The sequence below is a fragment of the Gekko japonicus genome, unplaced genomic scaffold (assembly GCF_001447785.1).
Source record: "Gekko japonicus isolate JY-2015 unplaced genomic scaffold, Gekko_japonicus_V1.1 scaffold490, whole genome shotgun sequence".
In the NCBI taxonomy this organism is placed as follows: Eukaryota; Metazoa; Chordata; class Lepidosauria; order Squamata; family Gekkonidae; genus Gekko; species Gekko japonicus.
In genome coordinates this window covers 907,047-922,762 of record NW_015165249.1, presented here as the reverse complement: position 1 = coordinate 922,762, position 15,716 = coordinate 907,047, and the positions used below count along the sequence as shown (strand labels likewise).

Genomic DNA, 15,716 nt, shown 5'->3' with positions numbered 1-15,716 from the left:
TTTGAGGCAAACATAATGCACATCTAACTCACAAGGCCTCTGTGAGTCACAGCTGGGAAGTACTCCAGTCAAGGGGTCAAGCATGTGGAGACAGAAATATCACATTTGTTGGCCACTTGTAGTTGACTTAGTAGCCTCTCTTTCATCTCTCCCCGTATCCATCTCCCCAAATAATCAGCATGTGGCTTCTCCCATCTTTTTTTAGACCTTCTTCCTTGACATTATTGATCCCTGCTACTGCCACTAGAGGAGCTGCGGTGGCTCAAGTGGTTAAGACGCTGAACTGCAGGCTGTGGAAGGTCGGTAGTTCAGCAGTTCGAGACCCGGCTGCCGCATGACGGAGTGAGCTCCCGTCTCTAGTTCCAGCTCCTGCCAACTTAGCAGTTCGAAAGCAATAATTGCAAGTAGATGAATAGGTACCACTTCGGTGGGAAGGTAACAGCGTTCTGTGCGCCTTGGTGTTTAGTCATGCCAGACACATGACCACGGAAACGTCTTCGGACAGCGCTGGCTCTTCGGCTTCGAAACGGAGATGAGCACTGCAACCCTAGAGTCGGATTCGACTGGCTTTCGAGCAAGGGAACCTTTACCTTTACCTTTTTACTGCCACTAGACCTCTGTGGATGAGGATCTGGTGGGATCAAGTCAGTTTATGAAACTCAGCCCGCCACACACTCAAACACCCTGCCTCTTTGACCTCAAGTCCCCGGACTCCTTGACCCATAACTGTTCAACCGCTAATCGCCACTGCTTGTCCATGCCTTCCTGCCCATGACCTTGCTCACCTCCAAGCTTTGCTTGAGATTCTGTTCACCAGGCCACCATTTCACGGTCTCAGCTTTCTTTCCCTCAAATCTCTATCTCCTTTTCTATCCATCCTTGAGAGCCAGTTTGGTGTACTGGTTAAGTGCGCGGACTCTAGTCTGGGAGAACCGGGTTTGATTCCCCACTCCTCCACTTGCAGCTGCTGGATGACCCTGGGCAAGCCATAGTTCTGTCAGAGCTGTTCTCTCAAGGACAGTTCTGGAAAGAGCTCTCTCAGCCCCACCTTACCTCACAGGGTGTCTGTTGTGGGGAGGGGAAGGAGTTTATAAGCTCCTCTGAGACTCCAAGTGAACGGCGGGGTATAAATCCAATCTCTTCTTCCTTCCTACCTTCCTGTCCTCCCTCCCTCCTTCACCCTCCATCCTCCGGCTTCCTCCTCCCATCCATATACCTCCCTCCCTCTACTTCCTCCACCCCTTCTCAAGTCCTTGCTTCTCACGACACAGCTATTGTTCTCCACCACTCTGCCTGTCGGCTCCCCATCCTTTAGTTCCCAGACTTCTTACCCTTCTTCACACTAAGCTGCCCAGTTTCTTTCGTCTGCCCGGTCTCGGTGACCTTTGACGACAGACAGCTCGTTTATGTGCATTTTCTTCTCCCACCCAAACTGAGCTGCTTCTCCGACAGAGGCCCGGCTGTTTATCGGTCAGCTATGTCTGATGGGAAAACACCACTGGAAGAATGACAGAGACCGACCCGGCTCTCCCCACAGCTTCAGCACCTGTCCTTAGTCTGCCCAGTCTCCTGACTGGAGAATATGTATCAGAGGTCAGTTCCCCTAGAGGAAATGGCAGTTTCGTAGGATGGACTCTGGCATCACAACCCCACTGAGTCCCCTCCTGCTCCCAAACTTTTCCCTCCCCAGACACCACCCTCAAATTTCCAGGAATTTCCCAGGCTAGAGTTGGCCATCCTACAGTGAGCCTCTATGAAAGAGAAAAGGTAAACAACAACAACAACAAAAACCCTTTAAATAAATGTTCCTCTTGAGCACTGAGATTGTAAGTGAATATTTCACTTCAATTTATGGCTAAGGGTAGGGTACAGGTGCCCCCCCCCCGGGCACCCCGACATTCAGAGCAGGTGGGGAACCAGCCTAGGGCAAAGCAGCCCAAGTGTGTGATCTGTGGGGATCAGATGGGCTTAGATGAGAACCGTGTGGATGTACACTAACAGAAGTTCACAGAAGAAGGCCAAAGCTCCTTGCAAAATTAAAGCATGCAAAAATGTACAACGTTAAGTGGAAAAGGGGCTGTGCGTGGATCCTTCCTTGGACGTTCAGGCTTAGGAGCAAATTCAGGTCTGCACACTTGATAAATCACAACAATCTGGCAGAAAATTGGTAAGCCGAGGACCACTGAAAGGTTATTTTGAGAGGGCTTTCCCGTTCTGCCACGCCGAGCCATCTGTCAGCCAGAGATCAGCCAGCCAAGCCCCCTTAATTAGGGGTGCAGCCACAAGAGGCACAAACCTCTTGCACCCAACAGCAAGACGGAGCTCAGAATGTCCTCAGACAACACGGGTTTAATTAAACACCTTCCAGACATTTTAGCAGACATTTCCTGAAATAATCTCATTTAAGAGAAAGGTCTTTTTTAAAAAAAGAAAAGAAAAAGAAAACAAAGAAAACACAGAGGAGAAGCCTATCAAGTTGTTACAATATCTGAAATTAATCAGGGCCCAAACTGCAATTAAGCACATCGTAATTTCCAGCAATTTGAAGCTGCTCTTCATTTGGAAACTAATTAATTCTAGTCAAATATTTTTCCCATGACAAACTTTTTTACGATTACTGGATTGATACACTTCTAATTACTCTTTAATTAATCTAGGCTTCGTATAACATTAGAGTATTTTTCTGGCATCCGACCAGTGGAGACGGTAAGCTGAATGCAATTTGGTTGTGCAACCGCCCCACTCACAAATGCCACTTTCAACACCCCGTTTATTTATTTGCCTGTTCTATTACTTTTCTTTCCCACCCACAGGGCATAAGAACATGATACATGATAGACATCTGATATCATTCTTTCCTTCTCAAGGTAATGTACGTTGTTTCAGGTTGTTGTATTTTTTTAAAGCATTTGACTTCAAGAAGAGTGATGTGTTTTGTACCAAAATTATAACACTTAAGGAAAGAATGACAAAACTGGCAAATAATTTAATTTCTCAGCTAGAGGCGTCAGAATTCTTGCTGATTCAAATTAATATAATTGGACTAATACTGACTTGAGCCACATTTTTCAAATCGGTATCATAATTCAGAAAGGTATAAGCATTTCATTGTTACATATTTAACCTTATATAAACTTTCCAAGGCCTTCCCATGCCTACCACAGACCTAACATAAAACCTATCCTGGAACAGAAGAATACAAAAAGTATGGATAAGATCAGGAACTTATTTATTTAGAAGATCTGTATCCTGCCTTCTTGCAACAGAAGTGGCACTGAAGGCAGCTCACAGCATTAAGTGAAAAATCTGAAGTTTTAAAATACATAAGCAACTGATCTCATATCGCTACCCAGCAACAGCATTAACAGTAGTGAAAAAGCATAAAATCAACATTCAATAAACTCAGCAGTAAAACCAACACTGTGTGCATCAAGTCAGCAAAAAATAAATAAAAGTAAAGGTATTTTACTTCATTTAACGAGTTTCAAAACAACCTGGAGTATGGGGGAGAGAATTCTACAATCTGGAGGCCACCACAGAAAAAACCCTGCCACACCTGCCCATGCAGACCAAGGGACCAGTGACGGATCTCAAAGCATTGGCTGGATTCACATGTATAAAAGGCAATCCTTGGGCACTTCCATACACACTAAATAATGCACTTTCATGTGTGAAATGGCAAAATCCATTTGCAAATTGTTGCTGAAGTGGATTGAAACTGCATTATTTAGCATGTGTGAAAGTGCCCATTGTGATTCAGGCCCAGAAACAGATCAGCAGTAAACATAAATGAAGCACAACAGATGGGAAGTGATCTCTCTGACAGGCTACAGTTGAGCCCTTTGCAGTCATATTTGGGATCAATGGAAGTTTCTCAACATTCTGTAAGCACAGTCCTGTGGTGACTATAGCCCAACCCTGAAGCATTGTTCCACTTGTGAGGTTTCCTTTTTCAGGAGCTTCCCCAATCAAAAAAAGATAACAAGAAAGAGCTTTTATAACTCCACCTTGCAAAATATAGAACACAAGGGGCGGGGCCCGCGATACTCGCGGGGGTGGGAGGCAGAGGAAGCAGCAGGAGGAGGTAAGTACCACCCCATCCCGCTAGTTCCCCCGTCTCCTCCAACCCCCCTTGCCTTTCCTCCCCCTTGCCTTCCTCCCCCGGCTCCTTGCCGTTCCCCCCCGGCCCCGAAGCGTGCGCTGAGCGGCGTGCTGCTCGGCCCTCGCTGCTGGTTCTTCCCGCCCCCCCAGCCCCGAAGCGAGCGCCAAGCGGCGTGCCGCTCGGCCCTTGCTGCTGGTTCTTCCCGCCCCCCTGGCCCCGAAGCGAGCGCTGAGCAGCAAGCCGCTCGGCCCTTGCTACTGGTTCCCCCCCGGCTCCAAAGCGAGCGCCAAGTGCTCCAAAGCGAGCGCCGAGCGGCAAGCTGCTCGGCCCTCGCCACTCTGGCCCCCCCCTCCCGGCTCGCCGATCACCTTCTAAGCGGCGGCGGTTGCAGAGCGTTCCCTGCGCATGCGCAAGGGATGCTCTGTGAGTCTCAGAGAGATTTAAACATCCCCCGATGTTATTTTCCAGGTTTAGGATTTTTGTGCACACGTGGGGACCGCCCCACGTGCGCACAAACCTCTCCCTCCCCCCCAGGTCCCCTCGATGTGTGGATTTAAGTATCCGCACACCAGGGGGCGACTTGAGAATTAGATATATAGATGAAATCAGCTACGATGACAACCAGCGTGTGAAATTAAAATAGATCCCAAAGTCACCCAGTGAGCTTCATGGCAAAGTTGGGATGACTGCGAGGTCCGGTGTAAATGATTCTATCCTCGTCTCATCTTCAATTCTATTCTACCTGGTTACTCACATCTTGGGATACTGCTGACATTTATAGTGCGGGGCATCCTCATTTGTCAACCCTTTTGATTCCTTTAGTTTTCGCAGATTTACACTATGGTACTATTGAGCACTTGCAAAACAGAATTCTATGATAATGTAAAACTCCAAATGACAAATTTTGAGAGAGTGAGTCTACACAAAAGTTGGTACCCATTGGACACAAATCCAGTTTGCTAGATTTCTGTCCACATGTGGCTCTTCCTGACCTGGTTATGGGCTTTAAGAGTATCAATACCGTGGTTTTGCCAGTACCCAGATTTGGCAGATAGCCAACAAAAATTAAGACACAACATATTACTTTTGGCAAGCCTCATTCTTCTCAACAGATATGAACTGCAAGCCACAACGACCTGGCATGGATATGATGTTTAGTCACCCTTAGCCTCAGTCGTACATCAATTCCGAATTCTATTTTCACTGTGTATGTGCTACAATTGCATCGCTTGCAACCCAACTTCAAACTATGATATAAAGCTAGCACAAATACTAATAGGATGCTACACTGTGGTAGATAATGAAAAAAAATGGAGGGGGGGGGATGTGCCCTGCAGAGACTAAGAGCGAAGGAACAAGACCACAGAACCCCAAGGCCAAGAGACACACATAAAACTTGCAATGAAACTAAATGAAGTCTCATCACTTGAATTTCAACCCATCCTGCTGTATACGAACTTGAACTTCCAGCCTTTGAATATGCTCTGAATAGCCTCTCATTGTGCCACTCGGTTGAGCCGGCAGGAACTGAAGTGTCAATCTTTCATCAGATAATCAGAACATGTCGGGTTCCAACCAGATTTTACTGAGGACTTTTACCGGCTCTATTAGCTCAAACCAGAAAATCTAGACCAGAAGTATGACTATGTTTACTGCACAATGGAGCTGCTTATAAATATTTAAACACTAATTAAAATACCTGCATTGTTAACAACAAATTAATAATTGAAATGTGCTCTATCGCCATTGTATCTCTTGGCCGGGGGAGGGGGGAATAACAGGGCCAAAATGGGCTAAAGGAAGGAAAGCCGCATATATTAAAAAGGCATCATATGAACACTGGAGAGCTGCTTCAGTTGCAAGGGATGAGTTGTGATTTGGCCACCTGAGGGTGTCCTATTAAGCTTTTTTCTACATGATCAGATAATTCTAATTACACAGGCAGGTGCTGAGATGGTGAGCAAAGGAAGTTCTTGGACTGTTACATAAGAAGAACTGCTGCATCCAAGGCCTATGTAGTTCAGCATCTTGTTTCCCACAATCAGATGCCTCTGGGAAGCCCACAAACAGGACATCAAGGAAGTATCGTCATCTTGCAGTCTGAATTTGAAAACTGAGGTTCCATTTGAGCCATCATGGCTAATAAACATTGATGGATGCTTTCATAAATTGTCTAAATCCCCTTTTATAGACATTTATGCCTGTGGCCATCACCTAATCTTGCATCAGCAAAATTCGGTAATTTAATTATGTGCCGTATGAAGTACTTTCGTTTGTCCCGAATCTACCGCCAATCAGTTTCATTCGGGGGCTCTCAAGGTATATGGAAGTAAAAGCTCTTTCTATCCCATTTCTCCAAAATAATTAAATCATTTAAAAATTCTTAAGATCCGAAAAATCTGCTGCCCAGGCTGGTCAATTCTGCTGAAATGTCTTTTCTCTCTATTTTGATCATATGTTTATTTTTCTAACTAGTCCACTATGATGTGACCTTTTGGGGTTACCCGTTTACAGGGCCCCACCCACAGTAATACAAAATGGGAACATTTTACAGGGGGCTGGGGAGTCCAGAAGGGCCAGGTTTGGGATTGCAAGCCCATTCCTATAATATGGTCCACTTAAGCCATTGCAGAAACAAAACAGAACATTCTCTGCCATGACTCATGAGATTGCGCTATCCGACAGGACCAGGGAGAGAGATCCCGCATTACAAGAAAATACAAGGTTAAAAAAACGATGCTTGGATCTGTTTATTTGGAATGTGTTATTTATTCCTAGTCGTATCTAATTGATTGCCTTTGCCTGTTGTCAGCACTCATATTGTACTTGCTGAATCTCTAAGAGCTAAAGTTCTAAATCATCTTCAGTTTCCACGACCACAGCAGGCATGACTAGAAGGTGGAAAGAATGACTATTGTCACCGTGACAGGAAGGAGTCAGCCACGGCTTAATTCCCAAACCACCATAACTGCCACCAAGACGAGTCAGTGATACCTCGTTGACTTCGTTCCAAGTAGTCCAATCAGATTCTCCATCTGTAACTCAAACTTTAAAACCTATGACAATTTACGGAAAGGGGATTAATTTAGCCATTTCTGAATCAAAGACTTATTTCATAGCTTCATCCCAAATCCTGTATATTGTTAGGATCCCTTTCGCCTTTGAAGACTTAGTGAATGATTGAAGCTTCTACTTTCTGAGAAACAGATAACACAAGTCTGGTAATCTGACTCTAAGCCACTGGATAAAGGCAGTTTGTTTCCTCTTAGCCCATCTGTCAACACCTCTTCAGTAATTAGTCCTAATTATTACAAAGGGCTAGCCTCTCGTTCGCATTATTAAATCAGAAATAGTATCATAGCCAGGTATCTTTCAACACCGACCAGACCGGCGACCTTCGATTTCATTGAATCTTCTATCAGTATCCGCCTTTGGAAGAGCCTAGGCAGTAATTTTAGCATCAGCTTCAAAAGATGCGGATCCCACAGTGGAATTCCAGGGATGCATTCATGTACACTCCCCCCACCCCCATCGTATGACAGGAGGGGGGGAAAGCAACACAATTGACCTTTGCATTGTTCTCTGTGCTAGAAAACACTCATCTTTGTTTTGTGCAACAGAACTTTTGATGGGTTTCAGGTCTTGCTTTGGAAAAGACATCAGAATGGGAAACTACGGCTGAAGGTCAGCAGCCTTTCAGCTCTTCATGCCATGTTCACATGACCAGAGTCCTCCCCCCCCCCCATGCAAAGACTCTTTGAGGAACTGGTTTTTCCTTTAAAAAAAAAAAAGTCTTTGTAGTCCATACTTCTTAAGAGGTTTTGCCTTTAAGATTTCACTTTCCCATGTAAATCAGACATTCATACACTTAAAGAGATGATCAGACAACCGATTGGAAATTGATTTCAAACACGCTAGAGAAAATTTTGTGGTGGAAAGAAGGTTTTGCTGTTTTTGGATAATCAATGCTGTTTTGATGAATCACCACTTGAGTCCACTAACAGGGATTTGTCTACACTGGGTTTCTGCAAAACCTTTAGTGCAATGGTCACGATTCAGCAGACAGGTAGGCAAGCTTCAGTCCATTTAAATCAATGGATTCAATTGTGCTTGATCATGCCCAGTGGTGTTACTACAAATTAAATAAATTGCAATTTTCATCTGTTATTGGTTAAAAAAAACAACAGTAAGCAACAGGCAGATGTATTCCTCAAAAGCAACAAATTATATTACTTCCAGTAACCACCCATGACTTCATAAAGGTTGATTACACCAAACTACTATGTGAATGTGCTGAAAAGGAACCTCAGCCTCATACCTTAGCCTCTCACATCTCCTATTCCCTCCAAGCTACCACTGTAAGCAAATTACTTGCTTTCTGGTTTTCAGCCAATCAAGTGATGGTCTGTATTCTTAATGGGGCAAGTGATGCTCTGAATTCTTGGTGCTTGGGGGGGGGGCAACAGTGGGAGGACTTCTAGTGTCCTGGCCCCACTGCTGGACCTCCTGATGGCACCTGGTATTTTTGGCTAATGTGTGACAGAATGTTGGACTGGATGGGCCATTGGCCTGATCCAACATTGGCTTCTCTTATGTTGTTATGTTCATACTTTGCCACTATATCCACACTGGCAAAGTATTGTTTCTGCTTACCCAGCAAATTATGATTGCAAACCATGGTTTGTTCCCTTTCTGCAATCCACAGTTTGGCAGTCTGGATGCAATAACAAAATACAGTGTGCAGAAAAGCAGGCAGTAACTAATTTATTTCCAGTGCACAAGGGGAGAATAGGGCATGTAAGTCCAAGGCTCCTCTTAGAATCGTTTACGTGGCCCCCTTTACTATTATGTTTCAGCCACAGCATTCTATGAAAGGATCTGTATTCAAGCAGAAATGGAACCACATGACATAAAATTGTACACAAGTTTGGTAGCAACAGTCTTTAATAAATTAAAATACTGTTTATTTTTCAGTGCTCTCAGTCATGTTTTTATATATCAAAAAATGGAGCACTCTTGCAGGAGCCTGTGAACATGTACATTCTTCAAGCAGAGTGTTTATGACAGTATTTTATGCCAAGGAGATTAGATTCTCTGACACATTCTTCATGGGTGTGGTTAGCAACTTTTTTCACATAAATTTAAAATTTGTAAAATGTTCTGACTCCTCCCCCCCCAGATTATATGGATTATACATTCATATATTAATTAGTTTTAGGAATTAATTCTGAAACCCTGTCCATGAGGCATGTAAAAATGACAAGTGAGAGAACTACTTTATATAAAAAAAGGAAAATAAAAAAATACAATAAGCAAAGATGACTGATTTTTAAAGAAGACAACCATCTAAAAATTACAAAGGCAAATAATGTTTGTTTTAACATGACCAGAATTATACACGAATGTGGAAACAGAATGCCTGACAGCCAAATCTTTAAGATACAGGACTATACCTTTCAGAAAATAACTAGTTTAGGGAAACTAGACTCTTTATTCGCATTTTGCTTATTCGTACATGTTTATGATCTGGCAAAGCAGCTCCTTGCACGTAAATTGGATATTTCAAACATTAAATGCATAGTTTATAGTTAATTGCCTTCATCGAAGCCACTGTTGTAAAATCTTTATGAAAACTTGGCCAGTTTTCACAGGCTGAACTTGTAGGTATTTTGCTGGTTCTGCTACATTTGTAATACCCTGGAGGGCCTTGGTATGGAATGTTGTCTGTATGATCTTATTACAAATCTCTCCTAAGTAGTGTTGAGGACCTACTTGAACTCGGGCCTTAGCTATTCGTCCTCTATGCATTCAGAGGTATTTGAATTTGTTATGGCTTTTGGCACAAAAATGAACCATTCCCTATAATTTAGTAAGACATGGTACCCTGAAGGTTGCAGCACAGCGTCAAGCTTCTTATTCAGGAAACTATTCAAGGCTATCTCATGCAGTCCACAACAATCACCTTCCTCGATTGAAGGAAGGGTGGTTGTGAAAATGGCTACAAGTGGTAGGGTATGGGGGCAGGCCAGAGTGGGAAGAGCACAAAGCACAAAGATCAGCAACGAGATCAGGCAGATCACACACTGAAATGATATTTAAGTAATCATCAGTAAACCACACTTTCTCTCTACAATGTCCACACCATCTCCACGTGAAATACAGGCAGTTTGAGGGAGTGTTAGACTTGTTGGTGGTAGAAGGATGGCTCACCAGCTTGCTTGGACTGTCCTGGATCACGCCCTTGGGGTTCAAGGATCGAGGTGGCGTGGTGGCACTGGTGCTGTTAGATCTGTCGGTTGCGTTTGACACGGTCGACCACCAGCTGTTGGCCCACCACCTCGCTTGCTCTCCAATGGTTTGCCTCTTTTCTCCAAGGCCGGGGACAGAGGGTGGCGATTGGGGACCAGCGGTCCCGAAGGCACTCCCTTGAGTGTGGGGTGCCCCAGGGAGCTGTGTTGTCCCCTATGTTGTTTAACATCTATATGCGCCCCCTCGCCCAGATTGCCCGGAGGTGTGGACTTGGGTGTCATCAATATGATGATGATACCCAGCTCTATCTGATGCTAGGCGGCCATTCGGACTCTGATCCCGATGACCTTTATGGGGCATTACAAGCTGTGGCTGGTTGGCTCAGACTGAGTAGGTTGAAATTAAACCTGGCAAAGACGGAGGTCCTGGGCCTGAGTCGGACCGGTTTGGAGTTGGGGCTCCCGCCCCCGGCCTTTGGCGGGGTGCCATTGGTGCCTGCGCAGGAGGTTAGGAGTTTGGGGGTGCTCCTGGACCCCTCGTTAACGATGGAGGCCCAGGTGGCAACCACTGCCAAGGTGGCCTTTTACCATCTGCAACTGGCTCGGCAGTTGGTCCCCTTCAAAGTGCTGGTTCTCACCTTTAAAGCCCTGAATGGCTGGGGTCCAGCTTACCTGAAGGACCGCTTCTCCCCGTATGTTCCCCCAAGAGCACTAAGATCGGGGAGTCTCCACCTCCTGGAAGTTCCAGGCCCCCGAGATGTGAAGTTTGCCCCCACTAGGGCCAGAGCATTTTCAGTGGTGGCTCCTACCTGGTGGAACGAGCTCCCAGAGGAGATCCGGGCCCTGCGGGACCTTGTGCAGTTCCACAGGGCCTGTAAGACGGAGCTCTTCCACCAGGCCTTTGAGTAGGAGCTGCCACCACTATTCCACCATTGTGGCATTGTCCTACTGTTGTTTCTATCATATAGGGCAACTATCGCCTGGCAGAATGCACGTAGAACAGCGCTATTGGAGACCGTGCTAGAGACAGCTGGCTGCCACACTGGATTCACTGATCCCGTCTTGGGTGATTTATATGTAGGAAGACTAGAGCACTTTAAATATTGTATGGTTTTATTGTGTGTTTTAATGTGGTTTTGTTTTATTGTATTTTATCTATTTAATGCAGCTTTTGCCGTATGTTAGCCGCCCTGAGCCGTAGGGAGGGCGGGATATAAATCTAAAAATAAACAAACAAACAAATAAATAAATAAAATAAAATCCAGACCAAGCCACTAGGCACAGGTCTGTACTGGAGGGGGTGGGCAAGTATATGAACACAGACGTGAACATGCGCATGAAGCTGCCTGATACTGAATCAGACCACTAATCCATCAAGGTCAGTATCGTCTACACAGACTGGCAGCAGCTCTTCAGGGTCTCAGGGCAGAGGTCTTTCACATCCTACTCCCTGATCCTCTTAACTGGAGATGCTGGAGGTTGAACCTGGGACCTTCTGCATGCAAAACAATGGCTCTTCCACTGAGCCACAGCCCCTGCACAGAAATGCTCAGTTTTGGAAGCCTGGAAGTGGGCTTTGCCACTGTCTTGTTCCAAGATATCCACTCCAACTGTGCCTATTTGCAACAGGTCCTGTTTTTCGGACCCTGACTCTAGTAAATCACAATCCCTCTTCTTCTTCTTTTTGTTTTTGCCTTTTAAGGACATCCTATGAAAACATTGATAGTTCCAGTCTCTAGAGCTGACTTGCTGCAGGGTTCAGCACTGCACCCTCACCCATAAGCAATTAAAATGGGGGTAGCGATGGGGTGGTGGTGAGAGGAATACATTTTGCCTCCAGTCCACAGGGATCTAAATGTATGTGCATGAACACTACAGGAATCATGTCACACACAGCTGCTATGGTCTATTACGCATTGGTGTGGATACATTTCACAGCAAGGATGCTTTCGTAACATGTCTTTAAGACAAAGAACAAACACCGTCAGTGGGACCAGCGGTTGCAGAGTAAATGAAGGGAACAGAGTAGTCTTCTGCAATGTGCGCTGAAGGGGGAAAGCCTTGGGCAGTGATTAGACAAAAGACTGACCTGACCACATAGCTCTGACATCCTCCAAACAGCACCCAGAAAAGTTATCTGGAGTCGTTACACCCCCATGACAGTGTCACAACTGGGAGGAAAAGGACACCAACGCCTGCACTTGTAGAAACAGAACAGATCCTTAAGTAATATGGTGCAACAATTCGCCATGCAACTGGTAGCTTCAGATGTAAACATCTGATACCTACAACTGGAAGCTGGAACAACATGAAGCATTATTAAATAACAACTAGATAAGCCTCCCTACCCTATTCTCCATCTACAATTCAAAACACGACCAAAACAATCATCCCAAAATCACAGCAGCTAGATAATTATGGCTCCATTATGCTCTAGAAAAACTACATATTTTCCATTTGTCCCCACTTACCAGAGGCAACTCTTTTATTACTTGTCTAAGGCACATCACTGCTCTTATCTTGTGTGCTGAAGATGTACCTTTAAAAAAAGATGTTAGTATGCACACATGCTTGCTAGGGTTTGGATTTCAGTTCCCTCCACCTGTACTCAGAAGTGGGGAACACATGTATTTTGTCCGCAGTGCACATGGAATGTGCAGCCGACCATCAGGATCCTGAATGTGTGTTGTTCATCTTCTACGATTTTAAACACTGTGGTGACTCCAGTCTATAATCTTTAAGATGATTCCAGTGATGCTGGCATAACATGCTCACGCAAGGGCCCTGATTTTGGTCATTATGCTAGCACAGTGTGTACTTTCTAGGAAGTCCGTAAAGGATTAAGGAAATAAGGAATATTGTACCAATTTCCTCCTATGGAACTCTGCCTGCTCTTGGCTTTCAGGGCTCCATCCAATAATGGCAGAGGCACTGGGATGGTGGACAAGTTACTTTGGCACTTGGCAAATCAAAAACACCACTCATTTATTTACATTATTTAATCACTAACTTAAAAGTAAACAAAAGGCACTTGTTTTGCAGTTTTCATTTGGCACAATTCAGACAAAATGTGGTCAAGCAAGACTAATGATAGTTTGGAGAGAAGGTTGAATGGCAGTGATGGTTTCCCTAGATGTGACAAAACACTGCTGTTGCTCCATAAGAACTGGGGTGAACTCAGAAAGCAGTCTGTACAGAAAACCAAAACAGACAAGCCATTCCAAACCACGGTTTGCCCTTCATGCATCTGGAAGCTCAAATCACAGTTGGGATGCCCATTCTGGTTTTATGAAACGTCTGAAATGAGCCAATGGTCTATGCTACCCACAATACCCTTGGGCCCCACCAAGATCAGAACATTTCCAGAGAGAAACTCAGCATACTACTGGTGATAGAGAAAGATTATGCAACAGCAATAGCAACCATATGGACACACAGTCCAAGAGACATGACTCCCAACCATTCTGCTTCCTACAGCATTTAGCGCTTCCTGGGCTTAAATCCGGGAGAAGAACGTTCCGTCAAGAGGATTCTAAAGCTGCCTTATAGCTGAACCCATTGATGGGTGCCAAGTCTCCGTACCTAGCTGCTCATCCCTACAGGGAGAATCCTAATTAACTTATCAACTTATTTTAATAATTGCCAATTACAGTGGATTTAAAGAGCTGATGTAACGTGAAGGGGAAAAATCCATTTTCACCCATATCCACCCCTCTAATAAATCTCTGACTTTTATAGAGATCAAGCAAACAAACATTGGTTTGTACAAGTCTAGCCATTCCATCCCATAACCTCATTAAGCCTCTACTAATTTTCTTTTCTACATCAGTTACCGGGAAGTACGCAACAGCAAGCCTAAACACCAGAGGGTATATTTCCCAGCTAGAGACTCCGCGATTCATAGGAATAAACCATCTAAGCAAAGTTTCCGATGGCTCTGTTTCTGGGATGGAGTGCTCCCAAGGAAGTACGCTCGCAAATGGAAAAAATGTGCTATAAAAATCTATCCTTAAATAAATGGAAAAGGAAACAACCAACTCCTTTAATTGTCACATTGAAAAGCAGGGGCTTCTCCAATTCCAAGTAAAAAAGCACAAACAGATACAAAAGAAAAACATGACTTGTCCTCAGTTTGCCACTTTTTTTACAACAGCTCCCACGATGTTTGCAATTTTAAAGTTCAAACGCATGAATCATCAAGCTTGAACCTGAGAGGCGTCAGAAACAAGGAGAGTAGGGAGAAAAGAGACAATTAAATGGACAAATGGAGGCCCTCTGAGATAACATCCATGTACATCAGCTTCACTGGTCTGTGGACCAAGCTTTACAGATAAGGTGTATTTATCCCTTCATTAGTAACAAACTATGAGGTTTATCTCCTGCTTAGGAGTTTAGCCGCAGGACCTGTCAGCCTGTGCATAAACAGCCAAGCCCTATCACACCACCGCAATTAAAGAACAATTAATTCCTCCTCCACCCACTATGGAAAAACATCAAAAACTGACTAGTATCATCTGGGGGTTAAGACTTCAAAATGGTCTAATGCATTGGCATTTGCATTCTGCTACATTTCCATCATGGGTCTTTGATTTTTATGGCGTTATATGGTTCCCAAGGCAGGAAAACATAATTTGAGAAAGAGCTGAACAATTCAGAAATTGTATCCTAGATTTACTGTTGTCCAGAGGACATTCAATGTGGAACTTTTGTTGTACACAGGCTCCATATTACAAACAGAACTACACAAACAGAGATCAGATCACTGTTCATTACACTTTGTACTCATAAAGATGTTGCTTTAAGCATTTTAAAGCCAATTATGAGAAATATCCACATAAGTCTTTTGTTGAGCTCTTGGGGGGGGGGGAATAAATGTGTCCATAGCCTGTATTTGCTGTGCTATGATCCCGTGTGACTGCAGAACTCCTCTCAAGAGATCTTAACTAGTCATACCATCCCATAGGACTGTTCAGTTATCTGGCTGTGGGCCTTTTCAGTCATAGCACCCATACCCTGGAATGGTTTACCAGAGGAGATGAGGAAGGTACCTACATTACTCGCTTTGAGCAGGAGTTCCAAAACCTCTCTGTTTCAGAGGGTTTTCTGTTGAACAGGGTAAACCGTTGATGAGTTTACACTGAATTTAATATTTATGGTTTATTCAGATTGTTAGTCAAGCATTTGTGGGCCATTCAGTCATTTTAACAACTATTAGTGTTGAATTAGTTTTACATGTTTTTATATGGAGAGCAATTTTAATAAGCTGCCTTGGTCCTCTTTCTGAAGGGAAAGGTTGGATATAAATATTTTAAAATATGGAAACAAACAATGGAGGGTAGGCATTTACAAGGAAGAAGTGATCAGCA

At 44.2% G+C, this 15,716-nt stretch overlaps 1 protein-coding gene across 2 annotated transcripts in view; it reads right to left on the bottom strand.

Annotated features, from left to right (window-relative positions):
• Window positions 1-15,716, bottom strand: part of GNB1L (guanine nucleotide binding protein (G protein), beta polypeptide 1-like) — a 79,630-nt gene that overhangs the window by 46,594 nt on the left and 17,320 nt on the right. The gene's annotated exons all lie outside the window — the stretch shown is intronic.